Source organism: Calonectris borealis, chromosome 1 (assembly GCF_964195595.1).
Source record: "Calonectris borealis chromosome 1, bCalBor7.hap1.2, whole genome shotgun sequence".
In the NCBI taxonomy this organism is placed as follows: domain Eukaryota; kingdom Metazoa; phylum Chordata; class Aves; order Procellariiformes; family Procellariidae; genus Calonectris; species Calonectris borealis.
Window position 1 is genome coordinate 97397157 of NC_134312.1, and position 25867 is coordinate 97423023.

A 25867-nucleotide genomic window follows, 5' to 3' on the forward strand; every position below is an offset into this window, starting at 1 on the left:
TGAAGTTACGAGGGAAGCTTGTGAGATCGTAAAACTTTTTATTCAAGAACACAGAATTTCTGTCCCTCAGATATACTGTGCCAACTTGATTCATTGCCTGACATTTTTTTATTGTTTCACTCTTTAGCAAAAATGCGTTCTGCTTATGGATGAAAGAGGACATTCCTGCTGCATTTCCTTTGGCTGTGGATCTGTAATTATTGTTCTTGAGTTTATTTATGAGCTACTAAGGCCTTTAGTAGAGATGATTTGCTTGTGACTTCAGGAAGACCTGTTCCTGTTTTGAGTCTGTTGACAGTTTTTCCTTTACCAGAAGGAAGCTCCAAGGAGTTAAGTTTGCTACAGTTGGCATCAAGTACACAGCATGGTAGATCTCCACCGGGTTCAGTGAAGCAGTTGTGGGATGATGGGGGGGAAGAAGTGCTCCCTAACTGTTCTTGCATTTCTATGCATCTGTAACAAATCACTTAGCTCCGAGAATAGAAAGGAGCAGGTTCACTGAGGCTGTTGATCAGGTTCATGGAGTCGCATCATGTGCAGTTCTCTGGGCTTTTTAATTTTTGAGATCTGGAGCAGCAGAGGTTTTGCTTAAATAAAAAGAACCTCATCTCTTCTCTATTTTTTGCAGCTGCTGTTGTCTTTTGCACCTCCACAAAGTAGATGTGACGAGTTACCTGTCTGAGGGGGCAGTAGACAACATGTAAGACATGAGGACAGAGACCCATGGATTTTCACCTGCTTGTTACTGTGTTGAAAAACTTCTTGCATTCCAATTGTCTCATTCTTCTTTGGAGAACTGCACTCATTCATTAAGTCGGCCATGTAGGGTAGGGATGGAGGGGGATGAGGAGAGGAAAAACATTAAATAGAAAGTCAAATTGCAGTTAAAAAGTAATCACATGGAATCAGATCTTTTGGGAGAACTGGACGTATGTTACCACCATATTAAAAGTTAAGCACATGCCTAATTCCTTATAAGACTGAGATTATTATTGGGTTTCAAAATTGCACCTGACTATAAGGATTTTCAGCCTAAATTAATATTATTTCTATGTGGAATCTATTTCAAATATGTGAAATTCACTGCTGGTGACAAGTATTTGATCACAGTGTTATTTTAAACTTAGATGCATCAGCTTCCAAAACTTAGGATTCTTGACAGATATTTAAATATTTAAAGCACCCTCCAGAAGATTACTAAATCCAGCAGTTCAACTATACAAACAATGCTAGGAATAATGAACCAGAAAATACTCAAAATGGCATACCCTCTCCGTAAACATTTCTCTTATTTTAACATTCACCATGGTGAAACACAAGGAAAGTAACTCCTGAATGTTTATTTGTTTTAACTGACTAGCTTGCTGCTGAAACAAGCTTTCAGGGAAGTCCATGGAGTCCCACAAGGTGGCAGGAGCTAACTGTTCTATACTAGAGCCGTGGTCTGAAGGAAAGTAAAGGTAATAAACTGATTTTGCTAGTTGCATGCATTCGAATCATGAGCAAGTTAAACCAAAATTTCAAAAATCTACCTTGTGTAGGCATTTCTTGGACTTCTGTATAATTTGGGCAAATTAATGAGATTCTATCCTCAAGGACCTTACTTCAAAAGAGAAAGTTCAAGCATTCTTACTTTGTCAACAAAAAGGACCTTTATTTTCACTTGGTGGTGGTAATTTGCTTATAATGTGCATCATCACTGTGAACAGAGAGCAGGGATGAAGCCATGCAGGAACTTGCTGACATGTGAGGTTCACAGTTTAACAAATTGGCAGTGAGCATCTCTAACTTGCAAACCCACCTTGACATCGTGGGAATGCTGATCACAAGGTGGGACACAGCAGCTGGGTCTGAGGGACTGCGGGAGTAAAGGAATTCTCTGCTGCTTTGATGAGTTTGTAGAGATGTTTTTCTTTGGAAACTCTGAAGAAAACAGCATTAAAAGTATCCAAGTTGGGTATTATTGGAAGTAATCGAAATAGCTCATCCTAATTAGTGAGACTGTGTTGGATAGTATATAGTGCATAAGGCTAAAATTTATTCTTTTCTATTCCCGCTGCCCCAGTATTTCTTTAGGCTGCTGGAGTTCTTGTTTCACTTTTTCTTGCTTTTGTTTTCACTTACCCACTTGATGGTCAGCGCTCTCCTGAAACATTCTGTGATCAGGATGTAAAGCACTGCAAAAGAACAAGGGGGTTAATCAAGTATGTCTCATCAAAAGCATGATTCGAGACCTGTGGTTGTATGCTCATGCTTGCTTAACCTTGCACTTTGAATTCGAAGTCTCTCATTTTTGTAAAATCTCTCTGGCCTGCCTTAAAAGAAATCTGTGGACTTTAGGGTTTTAGTTGGCAGAAGTAACACTGAACAAAACAGTTATAAGATGAAGTGATGGGCCCTGATTCAGTGGACCACAAAGTGTTGGTTTTGAGATTTGTGAATCTCTTGATTTGTGTTAAAAGATTTTATTTCAAATCAGCAAATGTCTATTTTTATTTTTTTGAATGAGAGGACAGATCTGTGTATTAGTCAGGTATCTTTGGGAATTTAGACAACCCTGTTTATGTAGACAGGCAATGCAGTTCAGTAGGACTAAGGTGAAATTGAGAATAGGTAGCTTTCTTAACCAGTAGACAGATATTAGGAGTAAAAATAATTCAACTCTAATACGAAATTTCAGTTTCTCCCATCCCACTTAGTGTCAATTGTGTGTTATTATGCCGTAGGAAAAGAATCGAAGCATTTAAACATTTAAAATCAGTTCCGTAGTGACTTGCAGATCTGTTGCACTAGCATGCATTGTCCAGTAAAATACCTACACCTCGTTTTACTGAGAGGAGTGACAGGACAAGATGTAGAGATGAATGTTTTCAGCAGCTGCCATAAAGGAGTAGCATATACCATTGTCTTGCCAAAATACGGGAGCTTCAGAAGCATTTCTTTTTATACCTCTATTTGCAGGAATGCATGAAATTTAGGAAAATCTTTGTTGTTAGGGCAGTCCTGAATAATTTTAGTGGATACAGTCAGATGATACTTAAAATTTCTAAGTGAAAATTTTGTGATTTCCAATGGTTACACCTTTTACTTGCCTCTAATTTGAAAAGAATTTTAGTTCTTAAATAAACATCCTAAAATAATGATTAGGAAAGTAAATAATTAAGCAAGGATTCGGCATTTGGTGAGCACTGAAATCTGCTATATGCAGTTGAAAAGGCTCATGATTTACAGAGTTATGTACCAATAGGATTGGTCTGACTATCAGTTAGTCATTTAATTTAAATTCTATCCACTGTGAATTATTAAGCAGTTGGTACTTACTGAAGCAAACTTAGCTATATCTGTCATTACTTCTATTTTGAAATTTTCAGTCATGCAAGTGAGAGAGATGCCTCGTTCCCATTGCAACTTAGTGAGAAGCAACTGGTCACTTATGTTGACTTGAAATACTCAACCCCCCCATCTATATTTACATATGAAGAAAGAAATCAGTTTTAAACTTGAAGATGGGAGATCATGTATTACCAAGGTGTCTGTGTTCACCAGTGTTCTTTAAATGTAGTCCCTGTATGCTACAAACACATGGACCTTGATGTGGCTCACAGAGAGTTTGTTACTGCTGCGCATACAGAATAATATAGTAAGGTAAAGTTTGATTCTTAAGTTTCTTTAATCACAAAAAACCAGTGATTGTGATAATACCAGAGGTAGAAAGAGTAATGCAAGCAACTTGCTTTAATTCGACCACAGAGTCAATACAGAAAAAAGCTCCAGAGTGTATAGTGACATACGTCTTATTGGGCAGAGTGGTAGCTTTCCAGAGAACAGTGTTGTATTTCTCAGCAGTGATAAATAAATGATCATGAGAGATTTCTGCTTTGTGGTGTACTTAAAATTATTACAGTGAACTGGGAGGCCTAGTAAAGATTACTGAATAGTTTGGCAATTGATAGCATGACTCCAAATTAATCACAATATTACTAGGGGAAATAAAAGTGGGAGGTGGAGAGGACTGCACAGGACGTGTGTCTCTCCAGTACAAATATCTTCTTCCAGGAAACCCAGGGTCTTCCCTCCATATCTGCCAAGCCCTGTCTTTAATGTCTCAAATATTCTGTTGATTTTAGTTAATTCAGGAACAATTGGAGTCATCTCATCCACCAGATCCCCTACTGAGGTGCTGAGTACTTCCTTTTCTCCATGACCTGCTTGAAAATGCAGGGCATCACTGGCCTCTGGTAAATGCCCAACACATCCAAGAAGTTCAGCCAGACCAACAGGCAAATATACTGCCTGTTTACTAACAAAACTAAGTTTTCTGCATCCTTCCTGAGTCCGGTTTGCAGTTGGACTTGATGGATTTTGAGATGTAGAGAGTTGGCTGTGTGGTGCACAGGGTCTTTTAAAAAAAAAAAAAAAAAAAACAAACAAAAAAAACCCAAAACCTCAAAAGATTCTTTATTACCAACTTTTTAGAAGCACCTAGTTAAACTCTAGCATTTTAAAATCCAACCTATCAGTAAAACCTGGCATCATCTCAAACCTTAAGGGTATGTCTACATTGTAGACCACTGTGTTTTGTAGTTACCCAAGTGTGCTTTCAATAAGGTAGAACAAGTATCAGAAGTGGTTTGGCAGTGATAGCATGGAGCTCTGTGCATGCTAATTTAACTTGCATTGAGTAAGGGTAAATTAGCTCATGCAGAGCTGGGCTGGGCTGGGCTGCTGTAGTTAGTTCCTTGTACTCGGTTAGTTGGTTTAAACCAGTTTTCTGTGTCTAGGAGCATAGGGCTGCTGAAAGCTTCTGGGGTCTTTGGGGCCAGTCACTGACAGTTGGTGCCGTATGCAATGAGGGCATGTCCTGGACATTCCTTCAAGATGCAAAATCTGGTTAGGCTGCAGTAACAACTCTTCCTACACTAGCAAGTTGCAAATCCTGTTTATGGGTTTCTTTTATAGCACTGGATGTTGAAAACAGTACTTTCTCTTGGGAAATTATTATTCAATTAACTTGGTATTTATTTTGATACTAAGTTTTGTTGTTGAAAGTGAAAACTAGTTGGGGATAAGATCTGCTTATTAGAGGGCTTGTTCTTGGGTTTTATAGGAGTGGGGGAGGCAGGGGAGGATAAGCGTATTGCCTTTGGTGCCCAGGGTAGACTTTTTGCTCTGCTCTCCTGCCTTTCCTTAAAGAAGGTGGAATTGAAAACTAGAGTCCTTGGGAATGTGTGTGAAATGCAGAGGTAAGTCAACACCGAGGCCAGTTTACCTGTGTTTATCTAAAGTATCTAGTATGTACCAGTCAATTTAGTATCTATTTAGTACCCATTGCTTAAATAGATCAAGTTGGTCTTTTAGTGACTTCAAGGAAGTCAGGTATGTCCAAATTAAAAGAAACTGTAAATGTGATGACTGTTTAGTTAGTGGTTCAATTATTGGGCCAAGCCTTGTGCTCTTATACCAGCATAATCCTTCAAGGCCATGTTTAAAATTCTACCCCATCCCCCCTCCACTCTCTTATAGAAAAAGTAAAATTTAAAAAAAAAAAAAAAAAAATCAATACAGCATTTAGTGTGCTGAAGATTTAAATAAGAGTCTGTTGACAGGGAGTTATTATGTCTGTGTGGTTCGTATACTGCATTGGTCTACAAGTGATGCAGTTAAGTTCACAACCCACATCTACTCCCAGGTCAGAAGATCAAACTATAATAATGCAATTGCTTTGACAAAAACGTGAACATTGGAGAAGATGTTGGACTTCTCCAGGTTGCTTGTTACAGCAGCCTCTTTCTCCTAGAGGAGTGCAACTTGCCCTTTCTCAGGTCTTTTCAGCACCAAAGCTAGCAGTTGCTTTTGCTCTCCTTCCTTCTCCCAGGCCATACCAGGCAGGGTCCCAGAGAGCAGCAGTGGTGGTCGGCTAGGTGAGAGACACAGGAACACAACCAGTGACTTCTCTAAAATTTAACAGCAGCAGCTGGAAGTTTTATTGTCTCCCATGGGCCATTGTACCTTTCTGTGGGAGTTTAAAATGCATCGGTAGCAAAAGTAGCAGTGGGTCAGCTCTGCAGCCGCCACATTTTGCAGCGTGAGGTTTTCATGTGAATAGATGTTATTGTTAACCTGCGTTTAACAGAAGGAGTGCAGGACAGATGCAGGAATAGGAGAATTTGTGTTACTGGCAAGCCAACTGGAGTGTTGCTCTTCTGCATAGACCAAGGACGTAGTTTGGATATATAAAGCATTGCACCCTTTGGTAACAAGTGGCGTAGCTTAAACCTTTTCTTCCTGTCAATTAAAAACAAAAAGCCAAAAACCTGCTTGTATTTTAAAGAAGGGACAATATATTAATGCTGTTACTGTGTTTATATTTATACAGGCAGGTAGCTAACACGTAGATTGGCATCTGTGTTCCTTACACTCATGCTGGAGTGGCACTCTCTTCTATGGTGCCCCACAGATATGTTTTAGACTTGAATGCAAGAAATCTGTATGATTTTCCTTGATGGAGAGGTTTGCTGTATTTAGATGTGCATCAATCAGTACTTTGCATAGTGCACTGACTTTTGGTGGCTGAACCTAGAATGTAAAATGTTTGGGTTTGGGGTTTTTTTTTGGGGGGGGGGAGGGGGGGTTGCGTGTTTGAAGTAAAATGTGAATTTTGAATGTTGGTAATCGGTTTTGTGTTCTTTTATAGTAAAGTGAAGTGTTGCATAATAGAAACTTTTTTTAGCTTTAGAGTCCCACACAAACACTGGGGAGAAAACCACAGACGAGAGAAGAAAAAGCATCTTTTTTTTTTTCTTTTTTTTTTTTTTTTTGATTGAATGAGAAAAATGACTCATTTAGTTTTAGACAGTATTCTGAAAAACATCGAGAAACTCTTCATTAGAGAATACCATGTAATAGCCACCGATTCATCCATCTGGCTTTGGTGTCAGGTCTTTGGATGAGAGTGGACATCATCACGAGAGATGTTGCAGCAAATATTTTGCTCTGGTGTATGAAACCCTAAACAACACTTATTACTGGAGATGAAATGATATGTTTTTTTTTTAAAGTGAGTTTGCAATTAGCCAAGGCTAATTAATGGTTTTGCAGAAGCACCTTTCAATTTGTTTGCAATCATTCAGAGGAAGTAGTTGTTGGTAAAACAAAAGAACAGCTAAAGATTGGGTAACATCTCATAAATCATGAGGGATGGTTGAAAATTTTACATGATTTGCTGGATTTGCATGTTGGGTACTGTATTAACACGGTGCTTTCTTGCTGGCATAACCCCCCTTCTCATGTTTCCAGGGAGGAGTCCTCTGTCCTTGCTCACAGCTGCGATGGCCTTGGCTGGGGCCAGCCGTCCTCCTAGCAGCTCTGCTTCCCAGGGGTGGCTGTGCCAGGCCCGGCTGTAGCCAAAGCCGTGGTGTGTGCTGGTGTACCCCTGCGGCGGGACGGGCACCTCGGGGTAGGGTGGGGTGCCTGGGCCCCCTCTGCCGGAGGACAAGGGCGGGAGGGGAGGAGGCTGGGGAGGTGGGAGAGCAGCCATAGGTTAGAACAGTGTAAGGACAGTTAAAGGTCAGGCTGGGTTTGCTCTTAAGTAAAACTGAACGAAAATGATTTCCCTGCTGTTTTTGCTGCCCTGCTCGCTTTTCCAGAAAGCACATTTATTGGAGGAAAAGATAACCTGGATATGCCAAGAACGGGATGGCAGCCCACCTGCAGGGACCTGACCTCTCCTCCGTGCTCGCTCCCTCTCTCGCTTGGTGCTGCCACAGAGGCTGATCTCATCTCCTGCCGTGGCTGGCACAGCTGCCAGCTGTCCACAGACGTGGACAAAACACATTTCTTAAAGTCACTTGCCTGTTTTCTAAATCTTGCCCACTTTGTTCCCCAACTTCTTCCCGTGCCTACGGAGGTCTGTTAGATTTTTGGGCCTTACATCTAAAAAGAACGGATCATAGATTACAGCCCAAAATGAAGCTAAACTTCAGGATTTTGGCAAATATGATACCAGTGGGACCAAGCTCCAAAAATCTGAGCTCTAGTTCTGGAGCTAAAGTCTTACATTGCACTTGATCACTGTCTTAAGAATTAATATTCAAATAAGTATCAAACTTGAGCTTTCTAATGTGCAAGCTAATACTGTAACCTGAAGAAAATCACAAGTGTATCTTGAATGCAGAACTCAGGCTGCCATGGTGGTTTTCCAGCATTTCATTGAAATAAATTAAATTTGAAAGGTTTATTTTTATATGTATCAAGATTTGAATTCAGTGAAGTACTTTGTGAATTAGATGTGAAGCTGGAGGAAGTTTTTTCTGAAGAAAAGATGGCAATATTTGGCCCAAACACTAAAAGATTCTGTAAAAACAATTACACGTACTCTAAAGGAAATCATTCAAATAAATAGTTGTGTGTAGTGGCTGTTTCTAATTGGGCTTGATGTTTTATCACAGTTAGTTTTCCATTTAGGAGGGAGGATAGGAACCATAAAATGATGCAAATTAGCAGAGTGAAATAGCTTTCTTTGCAACTGCTCTTTGAACCTTTGCATCTCTTTTAAGAATATGCTTACAGAATATTGCAGCAGTACATCTAGGAAGAAAACTGGGTTGTTTTAAAAAACAGAAGTATATGTCTTTCTAATAAATTGTTTCTGATAGGAGAACCAGAAAATAGAGAAGATTACACTATTGCAGTTTTCTTTTTAAAAGTCTAGTTTGCATTTTAATCTCTGGAGAGCAGCTGTCATATTCTTACAGCAACAACTAGACAAAACCCTCCTAATTTTAAGAAATTTTGGTATTGGAAATGTGATGGGGGTTTTCTGCTACAGGTACTGTGTTATCTTACATTGTGAGAAGTAAACTTCTGCATCTCTAAACTTGCCAGTATCTTGTTCTGGTAATAAAGCTAAAAAGGGGGCAACAATATTAGGATTTTTTTCTGCCACATTGTATGTAGTATCTGAGTGCCTTCCACCTATAGCAGAGAAGAACTGGGGTTTGACTTCTCAGGATAACAGTGTGGGGGAGGGATAAGAAGGGACAGCGTGCTGCTTGTGGTAGGGTTTTTGGCTTGGGCATTTTGCACGTTATTTATGTGACATTTGTACCTGAAGTTGTTCTGACACTTGTGCTGTGTGGGTGTGTGTAGTAGGTAGCGGGGCAGTGGCTTTCTGGTGATGGAAGTCTGCTGTTGCATGTATGCTGTTAATGTACTACATAGCTCAGAAAGCTTTTGTGTGTACATGTGCATATATGAAAATATTTGAATCAGCTTCTAAGAAGTGCTGAGATCTAGGAATCGTTAAAATGAGTCTGCTATTTCTGAATACACAGATTGTTGAGGTGTTTTCTGGAATGTTTTACGAATTAATTTATCTGTTTAGTGTTATATTAACTGTGTGGTATTGCAAAGCTTTGTAAGCGTTGGTTTGGGAGATTGTATCCATTTTGAGCTGAGTAGTGACTTTGTTTAGATTTAGTGATTAATATTGTATTTCTTCATGGGATTGGAATAAAATAGGGAGCTTCAGTGGAGATTATAATTTATTGATATTGCTGCAAACTTTGCATGTATATGTGAGCACAATTCTTTTGTGAATTTTACAGGAGGCAAGATTACAATAGTAGACTGATACTGCAAATTTGATTGATTGGGGAATTTTTTGGATGTCTTCACTGACAGTCACTTCCAGGTTAAGTTTTGGAGTGTTTTAAATATGCTCTCAAAATGTTTGTTTCCTTGATTGTTTGCTGTTATATTTCCTTGCTGGTTTGCAGGAGAAAGCTTTCAACCATGCAAGATACATCAGTGTTACTTTTTCCCTTTGTATCTTCTTTCACCAGGTCTTCCCCATCTTGGTCACTTTCTAAGTGATTTTAATGCTCATAAAGTACCAGAGTAACAGGCCATCCTGTCATGTCAGTTCAGGAGAAGATAAATGTACTGATGGAGTGAGTAAATTTGTGATCAAACTATCTCTGGGTTGGCTTATTTTAAATAAATATAGAGATAATTTGGTGCCTAATCTCCACCTGCCTTTGATGTAGGGACGAGAGGTCAGAAATTGTCACACAATGAATTTTGACAACTGTAGTTTAAGCAATACAAAAATTTCAAGTTAATGTTAAAACAGTACAGAATAACTACTTGATTGGAAGTGCCTGCACTTCTAAGTGTATGTGAATGAGTTTAAAGCATACAGGAGTGCATACGCTTGTAGGTGCTTGCTGCTTCCTACCTTCTTTCTGAGGTAGGTTTTTATCTTGTCTAGTAGCTAAAGGATGATTATACATTAGATGATCCCTTTTTGTGACCATTTTCAAGCTTTCAAAAAACTTGTATTCTCCCTGTGAGAAAAAAGGTGACACAATTTACAGAAGTGGGTTTTCAACTTTTTTTTTTTTCAATTACTTTCGAAACACTAAAAAAGTGTCCTGTAGGTGATACGGATGCCTGAAAAATGAATGTAAGCCTACCAACAATGGACTAATCGTCTTAGTTACTTTTGCAGACCTGTAGGAAATAACGACTGCAGTGCAAAAACTGCTGATCTAACACTGTATCTGTACTGAAGTTGGAGACCTCTGGACAGGGTAATATCACTAGCCAGCAAAGCTAATGACAGACGTCTAACTGTTTGGTACGTTAAGCACAAACTGTTTCACTTTGAGAAGAATGATTGCCTAATAATGACTTTCACAGTCCTGCCCCTGAAATCCTACAAATAGTAAACTTTGATTTTAAAAGGTACTTGTTATTTTGATGACCTCAGTCAAGGAAACTTGGGAGGGGCAAAGAAGCAGAGAATAATTATTTGAAGTACAAGCAGATGCTACTCTAGTTTCTCAAGGAAGTTTCTTGCGTAGAAAGGCATGATTAAAGAAATGGAGCGTTTTGTACTAAAAACAATGCAATACTTTAGCCGGTGTCTCTCCAACTTTTTCTTTTTATGTCCTGTCGTCTTAAGGATAAAGTGCTTTCAATAGTAAAAAACTGAAGTGGGCTGATAGAGGAGGGTCTTTCAGAACACAAAAAATTGTTTGCAAAATAAATAATAGCAAGTTACTTAAAAACATGTATGAAAGTGTTTTAGTTTGTTACTAAGTCAAGATAGACTGAAGTTGAAGATGCGCCTTTGTTGATAAAGATGTGCATTGCTGAAGTTAAGGACGTGCCTTAAGTGACGTGTTAGTCAACCTCAAATTGGTTAATGATTTTTATTTACTAACTAAGACTACTTTTTTTTTCTTTTTAAACTGCTTCTGGTGTTCTCTAGGTTGCTGGAGTAAATTGTCTTTGGCTGTCCTGTCAAGAGTGCCGGAGATTACTCTTCTGTATCTAATGAAATACTCTCACTGGCATACCTGTGTACTTGAACTGAAGAAGTAGAGAGGAGGAAGGAGGCTAGTACACTGTAGCAACAGCGTACCTGGCCAATATTTGTGAAAACTGAGAAGTGCCCCTTCAAAACTGAGTATCACTTTGAATAGCAGGGGAAAACCAGTACTCAGTGCTGTAGAATCTCTCTTTTATAAAGCAGGTAGGAAACAGCTTCTCTGAAATACACGGAATAATTCTGGGATTGGAGGTGGGCTTGCGAGCTCATTTATCTCTGGTGTAGTAGACTCCCAGATGCTGTACAGGTGTTGGTTTTGATTTGAAGAGAAGCCCAGGCATTTATGTAACAGTAATTATATCAGAAAAGGTTTAGGAATATCTTTGCTGTTTCTCTTAAGTTGAGCTCTTACCTATATTTTAACCTTGCCTGCTGTTGGTCCGCACACCACCGCCAGCACAATATCCCATGCAGGTTTTGTGGATTCTTGGTTTTAATATTCACTAAATCTGTTCAGCTGAATGTTCAGGCAGTTCTGATACATTTCTGGCTTTAAACTATATGTTTTCTTAGTAAGGAAGCAGCTGTATGTAACTTCAGTGCTAATAGTTTCCCTGAAAAGAATGAGTAAGTTTTCCTGGGAGTGTCTTAGTATATGAACGTAAAGGGATAAAGCTGCAAAACTACACGGACACTAGTGCAGAAATGGCATTGAGATAAGGGGGGTAGGGTCTGGCATGTTGCTGCTTGTGCACTGGCTGGCCTAGCCTGCATGCTGACATTTAGGCTGCCTTTAGTCTCCTTGTGGCTCTGCTGATGTTGCTGCAGCACCTGAAGATACTGCTGCAATGAGGCTTTGCATCCACTCGGTCGGAGCCGACTACTCCATCGGAGTAGCTGTAGGTAGGGGTGTATGTCTGCATCAGTGACGTTCAGCTCGCAGCCTGAGGAGTTAACGTAGCTGCAGTCACCAAAGGTAGGCTGTGAACTGGGAAGGCTGAAGATGAAGGCATGGGTCCTGTCTGTCCACTCTTGGAAGTGAAGGCCATCAGGCCCTGCAGAGGGGTAGGGAGAGAGGTGTGATTATGTCTCCAGCTCAGTCTGGATTTGACTACAGACTGAGTATAGGACATACTTTGAAACAGCGTCAAAAAGTGAACAGGGCACAGTGAATTTCAAAGGAGTCATTAAATGCTTTGATAAAAGTTGCCGGGTTTTGTAATCTTCTGGAATGGGATCTTCCAAATGTGAGTTAAAGACATGCTACAGGTTCCTATATTGAGGAGACAAGAGAAAAATACATGAAAGAAGTGGTAAAGATAAAATTGGTTGGCCATCTTGCTTCTGTTTTCCCTTCTCCTGTCGGTACTAGTGTAGAGGACATCAGGCAGGATTTTCAAAAGTGTAAGAACTTTACTTAAACTGATTTACTGTTTTGTTTTTGTTTTGTTTTGGTCCCGTGTCCCCTCTGTACCCACCAGTGCAAAATACCTGCAGATCTTGCCGTGCAAAGCTAATGAGGCAAAACATTCAGACCTGAAAGAGAGTAAGACAAGCATCTTAAGTAGGAATACTCTCCGTGGTTATCTCCACGGTCTCATTTAGTAAAACCATAAATGCATAGGGATTGTCTACTTTTGGCTGAGAGGTATAGATTGCTCGCTGTGTGAGTGTTAGGAAGATCCATCACATGCCGTTTTCTGTTATGGGTTTTAATTCTTCTTTTGAAACAATGGCTGATGACTCCCGTGATAGTCAGTCCACCTTGCCTTGTATCTTTTGGCTTTACCTCGATACTTTGTTTTCCAAGCTCACATTTATTTAGAATGTTATATATCACTCTGTTTTATGTGGGTTTTTGTAATGCCATCCTAATGATACGAACAAACCTTACTCCTGAGGAACATGGGGACAGCATGGCAAGTGGCATATGCAGCCCAACTCTTGCAGAGGCCAGGAGGGCAAGCGGGGAGTCCCGCGCTGCAGGAGCAGCATTGACCCTCCTGGGGGGAGCCAGGTCCTGGGGGGAGCCAGCTCCCGTGGCCTGCTGTCCCCCAGGAAGGGGGGCCTTGGTGGGGCTAGCGTATGCCTTAGAGAGAAGGTTCATACAGGGTGGGAGATGCTGTTATCGAGTTAAAGCCCAGCTTGGTGTCGGTTTGAATTTTAGCCTGAAGGGCCTGGTGGTTCTTGAAGCTGTCTTCCTAAAGAACCCCCCCCTGCCTTTTTTTTTTATTTTTTTATAACTTCATCAAAAGAAGTTAGTTACGCACAAAACACGGCAGTTAAGTCTTTTAGAAGATACCACCATCTGTTGTTTTTAACGCTCAACAAGAGTTTCCTCCAGTTGCAAGAGCAGGAGCGTTGAACCCGTCCTGCAGGACGTGCCTTTTCAAACCGGCTCACGCGTGAAAGTGGGCTCAGCAGCGCGGCGCCCGTGGGCAGCCCGGGCCAGGGCGAGCGGAGAAGTGTCCGAGGGCACTTTGGGGCTGGGGGCCGGTGGTGCCAGCGGGGAAGGCGGTGTGGGTGGGCGGCCGCTTGCGCAGGGCTGGCTACCTGTGCGGTGAGTGCCGCTGCGCGGGGTGCGCGCCGCCGCTGACGTCGGCCCGCGCGGTGGGGGGGGCGTCCGTCCGTGTGTGTGTGTGGGGAGGGGGGTGTTGTTGGCGTCTGTTAGCCGTAACGCTGGTATTTCAGTAATGCGGTGGTATTTGGCCATACTGCCAAAACCAAGCTATAAGCAGTGAGTCTTTGCTCCACTTTTCCTCGCTCCGTGCCTCTGCTCCGCCCCGTCCGTGCTCCCCGCGCTGCTGAGATCAGCTTCCTGCTTTTCATTTTCCTCAAAACGCTGTTACTCCTCCCTGAAAGAGTTATTTTCATCGGTCTGGAGTTAATTTTTATGGGTGGCTGCAGACTCTTTTTTCTGACAGGCTAACATGCCAAGCTGGAAAAGCGGTATCATGGTGATTTTGTTCTGTTGCAGCGAACCAGAGCTGTAGGCAGAATGGTAGACTGCTGCACCGAAAACATTTCTGTGCCAGCTCTGTGACCGTGGAAGGCGAAGGAGGTGAGTGCCGGTTTTACATCGCGTAGGTCCAGGGAGTTGTTGGAGGTGGAACCAAAAGTCACGATCTACTCCAGCTCAACAACAAGAAATGAGCAATTATGTTGTTATGCTCTCTGATGAGATGCTTTTGCTCCTACTAATACTGTAATGGAGTATACTCAGGAAATGATGGATTTTGCTGTAGCAAAGAACTGTAGTCAATGAAAGTCTACAGTGTGTAAATTTGTTTTTTCTTTCATTGAAATGTGTAGATAGATATGGCACAAATATAGCCATAAAGGACAGATGATAAAGGTAAGGTTCACTCCAAACAACTTACAATAGAAAGAACACTCAGATAGGTAGTTTCAGAACTTTTAGATGGATTGAATAATGCCAGAAAGGAAATTTACAGTGATTTAGTAATAACTGTGGATCTAGAATAATGTGATGTATATGAGGGAATGATATGATTTTATAATGTGTGGAAATAAAATTATACAAAGGAAAAAGACAAAATTCTTTTTACAGTTGCCGAGCTTCCCTCAGGATGGAAGCCAGGTTGGTTGAGAGAAAGCAGATTGTTTGGAAGAGTATCTCAGTTGCAACAAATGGGCAACTTGTATAAAACGTGTCTTCTTACATTGTTGTGATCTTTTAAATTTAATTTTTTAAAAATTATTTTTCTTTATGGAGTGAAGAATGTAAATATCACAGGTTCATTAACCAACTTTCAACTTTTTAAACAGGTGAGCATTGTTCTCTGTATATGTTCTAAAGGAGCTCTAAAATCATTAATTCATAACTGGTGGCAGGTTGCTGCTTACTTTGTGTTGAGCTATCCTGTTTTGCTGCCTTCTCATTACTGCCGGTTAACAGGCAGATTAATGGGACGACTTTGTTCATTCTGACTGTGGTGCCCTGCGTGATTTTACAGGGGACTCTTCATAAGAAGCCGCTCAAAAAGCATAGCTGTGGTGGGCCAGCTGGGCATTGGATGCTGCAGTCGCAGCTACAGGGCACTGCCGCAGGTCTGAGCTGCTCCCCAGGTGACAGGGGACAATAGGAAGAAATCACGAATCTTGTTCAAGATCATGGGAGATGCGATGTGTCCCAAGCTCTGAGAATTGCTTGTGCTCTTGATCCAGACCAGAGTGCACGCTTTGAGTAGCTGTTTTCTGTGATGCTGAGCTGAATTTATTGGTTCTCCTATAAGATGAAACAAATTTAGTCTTTGATTAGTTGTGGGAGTGGGGGTTACTTCTCTTACAGTGAAGTTCCTCAGTAGCTGTGCTAAAAGCAGTTCTGGGGAAACTTCAATTTCAAAGTTTGATGCGTTTTGATGGAAAACACGAGAGGTATGGTAAATTAGAAACTGGGGTTTGATTTGTGGTAACATTTTTGGGCATGACAGACTTTCCTTTTCAGGAAGTCCTGCTTCCTTCAGTTGCGGGGCAAATAGGAGTTAAGAGTGTGTTGTATTACTGCGCCACACTTACCACTTGTAATTGAACAGCTTTGTAGATAAACGTGTAAGGTCAAAAGAAAAACAACAAACCGCTTTTATTGCCCAGTCTGTGGCCTCTCTGTGGTAGTGATGGAAGAGCGTTGTATAGGACGTAATAATAGAGCTTCTAGTCATGTATGGCTCTGCATCTTTTGTACTTGGTTTCAGGCGCAGCGTGGTTTTGCCTCCATGCAATCTGTAAATTCATTGCTGCTAAATCTACTACTTGCTATAGACTTGTGCTCAAGAAATTAACCCTGTGTTATGTCATTACTCTGAGGGATAAAACCGTGGTTAAAGACATTTTATGTGCTGTTCATATCAGTATGTTAGAAAGATGATGCATGCCCATTTGCCTCAGTGTGTTGATTCTAAAGATAATTCTAAATGCTAATGTTTCCACAAGGAATGTGTGAGATATGTGCTTTGTCCTATAGATGCAAATATATTTCCCACATGGGCCCAAATACTCAACTCCTATTTGCCAAAGTTACTACCTTTTTACTTGCATTTTGCCAGTAGAGAAACTCTGCAGCACTGAGAACACAGGCATGATGTTAAGCATCAAGTCCAACAGCTGCTGGACTTCTGTGCTGTTTTACTCATTTTTTACTTACTTTCAAAATTTTCATTCTGATTGATAGGAGGCTGCTGTAACAAATCGAACCTATATCAGTAGAGTCAAGGGTTCCTACCAGTAGCTCTAAATTTTGTGCTTATAACTGATTTGCCAGCCTTGCTGTCAGCTAGGGTCAAAGCATTTGCTACTTCTCTGTCACATTTTGGCAACCTGGTCTTCTGTTAACTTGTGGAAATTTGTTAATTTTGTTTTCGAGTGCACTGAAGGAGGATGGGAAGTTCTGTCTGCAAGTTGGATCCTTCCTTGTTGGAGGGATAGCAAGGGTATTAGTAAGTGCTCTCTATTTGTAGGCGTGAAGAGAAGAGTGAAGGGTATGGTTCCCACAGTCTTTTTTCACCTTCAGTTCACCACACGTGTAATGCTGACCCCATCCTCAACATAGATAGAAGATCTGTTATTTGAACTGACAAAGAAGTGAATAAGGTTTATTTGACAGAGGTAATAGTGAAGCACCATGTTTAAATGGCAGCACTGTCACTGAAAGAAACAGTCACAGCCTCAGACACTTGCATCCTACCCCATGGCGCTGTGCTAGTGGTTTTGCAGTTGTGTAATGAACTGGACTGGAGGACTGATGGTAGTTAAAATTAATGGTTTTTATTAGCTTAACTATTTCTGTCTGCTAAAGATAGAACTGACCACCATTGGTTGGATCATATATTGTGTCATGAATCAAACCGGAGAACTGAACAGCTCTGTTGCCCCAAAAAAGGGGTCCAGGAGTGTGGGGAATAGAAGCAGGGCAGGGAACAGGACTGCTTTTGGCTTCAGAGCTGGCTTATGCTATCTTACTGCTTGTCAAGCTAGAGCCTTAAGGGCAGGCTAAGTAAAATGCAAGAGAAGGAGGATGTATCTCCAGAAATAGACCACTATTGTCAATATTTCTTCTACTGGGGACATATATGTATCTTTTAAATGTGATTTTGCAGTCTGGATAGTTTCCAGTCCAGATAGCATCAGTTAGTTACTGATGCTGAAGATAACATGTCTTGATTGTGATGTTGCTTTTATCTTTCTCCTGTGATCCTTTCTGAAGTAGGTGCTGCCTTGCATAGCTTTCCTTCGTGTGACCCAGCATAGCATGCTACGTGTCGGGCTGTTCTTAAGAGTTGCATGGGACTTTCAGTGAGTGTGTTTGGTAAGTGATTTTAGCAAGGTAGCTCTGTCTGGATGCAGAATACCAGTTTACTACAGATTCAAGGTGCTGGTTAAATTTCAGTCCGGAGTTGGTGCTGTAAATTGTTCATATGATCAGTTACTCTGAGATTTTGACTAGTGGCAGAATCTCTAAAAGAGAAGGTAGTAGCTTTTCCTCCAATGGCCTGTAAGAAGAGTACGTATCTGTGGCCAGTACTATAATATTTTTGTTTGTTTTTAAATAGCAGTGTGATTGTTGTTGCTTGTGTATGATTTGTGGAGTTCAGGAAGTTTTTGTTAGTGGTTTTCAAGCTTTTGTTATGTGTGTTAGGTGCTGGCAAAAAGCAGCAATAAATATTTCTACATGAATTCCCTGGGGCTCTCTTTTGGCTAGTGTAGTTGAATGTAACATCCCAAGATAAAGATCCGATCTTGAGATTTGCTAGTGTAGACCCGTGCATTTGTTCAGGGCCTTGTTACTCTCTGTGGCTCCGTGCAAGTACAGAAATCTCTGCTAGTGGATTTTGACAATGGATTAAAGGATTGATGTTTGCTTTGCTTGGAGGTTGTTCAGATGGTAGAGTTAAGAGTTGAAAATACCATCTCTACTCCTTCCCTTGCCCTACCAAAATAAACTGAAAACCCATAGCAAAATGTGGCACATAGACTCTTCAGATTTTTGAGTAATACTTTTGAGTACCTTAAGCTACAAAAAGATGCTGTCCAATGAAAACTTTATACAAAACAAAAATTGTATTTGTGGGAGAGGAATAAAAAGAATGATAGTTTCAGGATGAGAAAGAAAACTTACTTAAATGTTCTTATCAAGCTTGCACAGCATGAAATTCTGTTGGCTTTTATAAAGCCAGGCAGATTGAAAGAACTACCTAGAATCCCAAGCATTAAAAAAAAAAAAATTGGCAGTTTGGTTTTATTATATCTGTCTTTTGGAGGGAAAAATAAGTCTCTCTCCTCTTCCTGTAAGTGGAGAAGCTAGTTAGAATAAATCACAAAAATAATGCTTTCTTTGTAGGCAAATTACAGGAAAGTACAAGGGACCTAACACCTCGAGAGTTGATGCAGCTGGGCCATGACCATGGTTCTGACAGCTTCTGCTGGTGAGGACATGGAGTTACTGCCCCTGTTGCAGCACCTTCTAACAGTGTTGTGTCCACCCTCCGCGTGGACATGGTGTAATGGCAGCAGCTTTCTCCACGGACTTCTGCCTGGGATGATACTGGGAGGGCCTCACTGGGAAGCGGTGTCACAGCTATGGAGGGATGGTACAGGGAGCTGGTGTGGTGTGCTGCCTCGGGACATAGTCTTCCCTGATGGCCAGCTAACCTAAGTTGAAACCCTGGCAGCATCTGAGATTTTTCAGATGTGAAACTTGAGTGTGGCGGGACATGTTTTTTGTAATGAGGGCTAATGGGGACATTCACGGGATGTTTTTTTTAAAAGCAGTCCCAAAAGATACAACCGGAAAAACTTGTGCATTTCAACCAGACATGAGCAGGATCCACTGCAGAGTAAAGCTACTCAAAATGGATCCCTCCCCTTCATCTGTTAGATCACTGCTGTAGGGTAAAGTGTCTTTTATGATACTGGGAGATTAAAATATTTTCTAATTGAAGGGATATCTTTGTGCAGATGTTCAAGCAAAATGTTTGTTTCCCAAACTAGTTCAAAAGTGAAACTGTCTGTAAGAGAAGTGAAAATAATTTGACTTTTCCTGTTCCCAGCTGGCTACAAGAATGTATGTTTTTAAGTTTAAGATGATGGTAATATAGCTACAAGTGTTCCATACTTGGCTAAATTACTTTCTTTTTGTGACTATGGTACCCCTTGAAGCTTGTCAGTGTATGGAGTAACTCAGAAACAGCAATTGGGTGTGTAAACACCTGGAAGTTTCTTGGGTAAAAAGGGAAGCAAATTCCACGTGGGCCTGTGTGCATTGACAAAATCTCAGTCAGCAGTAATACTTCCCGTGTTGGTGGAACTCACTCAAGAAGCAGGTTCTTGTTAGTCAGGGCCAATAAAGACTTACTAGATTTAAGCTATTTCCTCCTCCTTCAAGGCTGCACGAAGGCAGCCAGCTAGCCAGGCCCCATTTGCAAAAGACTGTGACATATTCTAACAACACAACTGAGGCCTTCCCATCTATGTTGTTGTTCATGGTTTATTCAAAATGATCACAGGAATAAGACTGTGGTAGAGGTTTTCTGGATTAAATGCTGGGCTTTCACTGAATGTCTGACTCTGAGTCTCTGGCAGGTTCCTCTAAGCTCTGTGAATTCTGAATCTCCACATGGAAATGGTCGCTGCAGGTATGGACATCTGCTCTCGGTGGACCTCTAGTGAGACAAGGCATCCAAATTGCTGCGTTGGTGAAGTGGTGGTTAGGCAGAGGAAAAAGAGGTACTTTCTGGCTGAGCTTTCAGAATAAGTGAATATATTTTAAATATTATCAGCAATTTACTCTATTGCTTTGATTAAATTTCCTGCAGTATGAGTTGACAAATGTACACAAAAACAGATAGATCCTCTGCTCCTGGCAGTTCTGAGAGAGGTATTTCAGCTTGTCCTGCAGGTCAGCAAGCTGAGGAATGATAGGAGGGCAGGGCCCTTAGAGAAAAGCATCTTCAGTTGACTGATACTGTTTAGCTGATTTCTGCTGAGTAATTAAGGTGCAAAGAGAGGCTGTCTTGAGATGCTTAGGCTTCAGTCAGTAATGTGTTTTTTTTTTAAGATGGTCAGCCTCCTTGAATTATACCTGGAAATAATTCTGTAAAACTGTGCCATCTCTGGAAGACGAGTATAATATGCTACCCCATCTTGGGGGGGGGCAGCTAACTAAAGTTCCCAGGTAGTCTGCGGTAAGACCTTTAGGAAAGACAAATTATGGCTGTCTTACGGTCATAAAAGCCTGATCATATAATAAACTTCTTATCAAAAGGAAGTTAATCCAGGTATTTGCAGCACTAACGAAGTACAGCCATGCTTTGGCTGATCTGCATATTAAGAAGTAGTAGAAGCTCCAGAAGGAGCTTCACGTTTTAATTTCGGTGCACAAAGGTAGGTAGATATTTTGAGAGTGGCTGTGGTATTTTGCAATTTCTTGTCTTTTTGTTCCAGTCTGCCACTGTTTTTCTTCTGCACGGCTACTTTGCAAACCAGCCTACTCTGTGGTGGGGTTTTTTTTAATCTTGCATGTACCTGTAAAAAAGTATGTATAGATACATACACACATAAACACATGTATCTGTGTGTGTGTGTATATGTGTGTAATATAAAACGTGTGTGCATCTTTCTTGTAATAGCGGGACAAAGTGGGGCTTGAGTGACTGTTACTGCCCCTCATTCACTCTTTGCAGTTCACCAAAAGCGTGGTGTGAGACAGGGCAATGTGACTTGGCCTAGCATGGTGTAAATCAGTAGGTCTCCACTACTCATTTCATCAGTGCAATTTCTTGGCATGCTGTTTTAGACCAGCAGTGAACTCGCTCTTTCATTGCTCTTTCCAAAGAGGATCTTACATGTAAAATACATAAATAAAATTAAGAAATAAAATTAGAGTGGGTTAAATTTGTGTGAAAGTCTTAAGAGTGGCCTTACCCTACATACGATGTTGGCCAGTTAAGACTGCAGAATATGAATGTTATTTTTATTGACAATACCAATTAGGCCTGTTTAAAAACTAGACAAATAGATCTAGGGTGTGCTTGTGCAAACCTCGGAGTGCTGCAGAACTGTTTTCTAACTTCCAGACACCTCCGTGACTGGGCCCCTGAGCAGTGAGTGGCAAGAAGCAGCTCTTGGTGATTTACTGACCTAAAAGGGTAAGGTGTCCCCCACATTACAGAAATAAATGTACTTTAGAGCCAGTCTTTCTCCAGGTCCTCCATGTAAGGCAGATCTGGCCAACACTTAATTTGCTAGACCTGTGAACAAGCAAGGTGGAGGTGTTGCCTGCTGAGATCAGAGGGTGGCTGAGCTGAATACTAGCTTTAAACATCACTTAGCTGCTGCTCATGCCACACCATTTTGAAGGAACCTTCTCTATTTAACTCTGACATTAAGGCTTGCAAGGCTCATTTTTCTTTCTTTCACCTGTTGGTATAGTTGTGGTACCACTGTTTTCCACCTTTAACTGCAGCTAGAAATAGGTCAGAGCTCCTTAACAATACCATAATGATAATTTGCACTTTTATAGCACTTCTCACTTGAATTACCCAAGTGATTTATAGGATTGATGAAGAAAGCTAGGTGACACCTTTCTGACTGAGGTGATCGAGGCAGATAGAGGCTCTGAGTCACAGGGAGGTTGAGTATGAATGTAAGGAAGTCTTTTGGCTCGTCCATGAGAGGTCTGAAGAACCTATAGTTGCTGATTTCTGGTGGGGGAGGCTACTGCTGCCGAGATTAAGTTACAAGATGTTAAACTGCATAGGTGGTGTGTGTGTTAGAAAATTGGGGGCGGGGTATATTTAACACCTGATGCTGACTGCATTAGATTCACCTCTGAGCAACAGCACAAGCATTTAAAAAGAAAAGATGTAAATAGCAATCTGTAGTCTGTGAAGGAAGAATAGCAACACTTTCTTCCAGAGCCTGGCATTAGTGTTGCAGCAAAGTTATTTCCAGAAACAAAAAGAAACTTAAGACAACCTTGTTCTTTGGTCAGGTGCCTACAACTCAGTCACTCAACAGGTGACACAAATTAACACAGAGTAACAAAAATTGATCAGAATCCAAGTTTGTTTCGAACTAAGGTGTTTATGTGAAAAAGCAGTACTGATTTTTGACTTTTTTTATTTCTAATATAGTTGAAATGACCATTCGTCTGAGGGATGAATGTTTGAGATTTTCAAATAAGATCATACTGCCTTAAATTTCTGGAGCTTACCTGACTGGAGGTGTTGAACAGAGAACTGATAAGGCATTACAAATTTTTATGAACCTTAATAAGATTTTTATAGATATTAATACTGTTTATGAAAGTGTTATTTTAAATCATACTTGGAACCTGTTTAACATATTATGGGTCTTATTGAGTTTAGCATGTTATTAGGCAGATGGTTCTTCTGTGACTGACGTACCTTGCCTAAATACTTAGGTGCTTTGTCCAAACCTACGCAGCAAGTTTGTGGTGGAGGAGGGATGGGAACAGAGTAATATCGGTTGCAGCTTGCTGTGCTGCTGCTTTGCTCTTCAATCAATGGGCAAGACTGTCACTTGAACTGGTTGCATGTGGAGCAATGTTATTCAGAAAATCTCTTTGCGCACCCCTGAAGAGGAGCAGTGAGCTACATCGGGTTAGAAACAACACAGCCGTGCCTACTCCTAAGCATGCTTAAGGAGGACAGAACTTGAGTTCGGCCTTGATGTGGGCCAGAACTGGGAAACTAATGCTTAGGCGTGATAGGGAACATGAACATGGAACATCATGAACATGGCTGCTAGGACTGTGTCACGGTTCAGATACTGGACCTTCAGCTGAAGCTCCACCAGCAGACTCTTGTCAGTGCTGTGTGTGCTTTAAGGATTCAGAAATCTTGTGTCTTGCCCTGACAGCCGGACTGCAGAAGCTGGTGAGGCTGCAGGAGTTAACTGTGGCCACTAGATGACTCCTTCAGCCTGCTGGTAGGTACACTCGGAGCTGAAAGAAGCTGTGGGGGTGAAGAGCTGGTACGGGAAGGAGAGGGCTGTTCTTAGTCCCTACTGAATGAGATGCACCGGAACAGACAGGTTACGTACCTCACAACTGAAGGAAGTGTTAACGTGGTTTTTAGTTAGAGTTGAAGTAGCTACAGGATAATATACTTCTAGAAATCACTAATTTGTGAGGTTTATTGATACATACTTTGAAAGCATTTGCAAAACAAAGGTCCGGACCTCCTTAAGGTCAGGGTGGATTTATTGAGGCAATGAACATGTGAAGAAGCTAATTTTACAAGTTGTACTACTTCTTGACTAGACTACAAGTGATACCTGGTTTTATGTCAAGCTCTCCTGTTACGACTCTTGTTTTGAAAGCTTTCAAAAAAAAGAAAACCCACAAAAAACCCCACCCAAACCAGCAGCAACATAACGCTATCTTTGCCTCTTCTTTGTGTCTTGTAGATGGACGGATGGATGGATCCTGTTAGGCTGGAAAAAATTTAAACAGACTATATTGAAATTAAGGCCTAGGCAAAATTTCCACGAACTCCCTACAGATTTCACTGCATACTCAGAGGGTCCATTTACCAGGATTAAATAATCTTCCTGGCATTTAGAGACAGTGTAAACGATGCTTCCGTTTCGTAAACATGTATTTGCCAATGTCTGTACTAAGCATATAGTGACTTTATCAAGGTAATTAGATGATAAGGTGATACCGTTGTTGCTCCATGTGTTTCTCTGACATCCATTTTTATTTCTGAGGTGTAATAATGAATCATTAGTTGCCATTAAATATGACCAGTTCCTGGTGCAAAGTATGTGCTGGATAAAGCAATAGTGCACATGGCTGATAATACTTATTTTTTCAAAATTGTTTTTGTCAGCCAGTAGTCCCATAGAGATGAGACCTGGCCCTGAACTATGGCTTGATCTGTGAAGATTTTATATTTTTCTTTGAAGTTGTAATGTTCGAGTGCTTCAGTGTTCATTGTAAGCATAGTGCTAGTCCTGTGTTTAAACTTAATGCACATTAAGAGTGTATATCTACCTATAAGTAAGGGTCAGGCGTACCAGCCTTTCCGCTTCTATCATGTTTGGAAATTTTCTTCAGCTGAAGTTTTCCCTTTTCTCTCTAAAATACATAAGACCTGTTGATAAGTCCAAAACCATTAGCTTCCAAAAATGCAATTCTGGATTAAGTTGAGTCTTTGCAAACCAGGACTAGAATTTTCTTGACCCAAACCTATGTCACTTTTGAGGGTTATGTTTACCCAGCGGCATGTTGGGGTTTAGTTCTTTGGATATGTCACAAAGACGTGATATAAAAGCAGCTGTTAATGGGATTTTCAGTTACTTTCTATTTATGCGTGTAGGACGTGTATGTGATACATACAGTTCTTCATATATATATATATGTGTGTGTATATATATATATATCTCATATATATATATGTGTATATATATATATATGCAAACACCCCCTATCTCTCGCTCGCTTTCTCACTTTCAAAATACACATACCTTGACATACATGCATAGACATCCTTCCCTTCCTCCCTACCTTCTTTTCTGCCCCGAGACCCCATACTTTGGGATTTGTAAGTTTAGAAGCCATGCTATAGCAATTTCATACTGGTCTAAAGGGAAACTGCATGACCCATAACTTAAAACTAGACTAATGATTTGTAAACGAAGTATGCTAAAATTGATGAGAAATATTGAAATAAGGAAACTGGTTTTTGGCATTTACTTAAATAATTTCCATCCTTCTTGCTGCTGCTTCATTATTTTATTTGTTACACTGCATGTTGTGTTTAACTTGCTTTCTGAGATTTCCATGTGTTTATCTATTTACTTAAAAGCCATAGTTCTAAGGAGATCCCTTGCCTTGCTTAATTGAAAGGTCAAGGAGGAAGGTTCAGGGACAAGGCTAGGGAGGAAGCTGATCACCATCTATTTAAACTTACTTGGTTTGGGTGAGTTCAGTGCTTTAATCTTTTATGTGCAGCAAGAGAAATAAAATTATTAGTAGTAATTATGCTGCAACATGTTAATATCAGACTAGTAAAATAAAAAAAAATATTAAAGGAAAGAAAAAAAAATCCTTAATCCTGTAGTTCCCATTAATTTCTCACTCTTAAAAGTGTTTTATTATTGGATTTATGCTACTTTTCCTGCTGCTGTCAGTGATGGTTGTAGATATGAATAGAAGGCAGCATGTAGCATGGATCAAAGTGAGGTGAATGAGCTGAATTGGAAATTTAGCATGCTTGAGCTAATCTGGCAGTGGAAATGACATGAGTGGCCTAATTTTATTTAGAACTATGCAAAGGGAGAGGCATTCATGTGTGTGCGTGTGTGCCGGTCCTATCTCCCCTGGCCTCTGCCAGGTCCCTCTTCTCGTTTTCCTGGGCCCTGAGTGACGTGCTGTGAGGGCATCTGGCATTTCAGGAATTAGCTGGACTGCTGCAGCAGTTGGGAGCAGAAGTGATGGTGGTATATTTTATGTTCAACTTCCTCTCTCAGGTGGCTGAATTGAATCAA

General features: G+C 40.7%; 1 protein-coding gene across 22 annotated transcripts in view; it reads left to right on the forward strand.

Moving 5' to 3' along the window:
* The window catches only part of BBX (BBX high mobility group box domain containing), a 148914-nt gene that overhangs the window by 20458 nt on the left and 102589 nt on the right, over nt 1-25867 (forward strand). For 8 of the 22 annotated variants that reach the window (XM_075168699.1, XM_075168647.1, XM_075168619.1 and 5 more), the window contains one exon: nt 14313-14396. The exons of the other annotated variants lie outside the window; for them this stretch is intronic. The gene's annotated coding sequence lies outside the window, so the exon portion shown is untranslated. The remainder of the gene's footprint in view (nt 1-14312; nt 14397-25867) is intronic. 22 annotated transcript variants of the gene reach the window in all.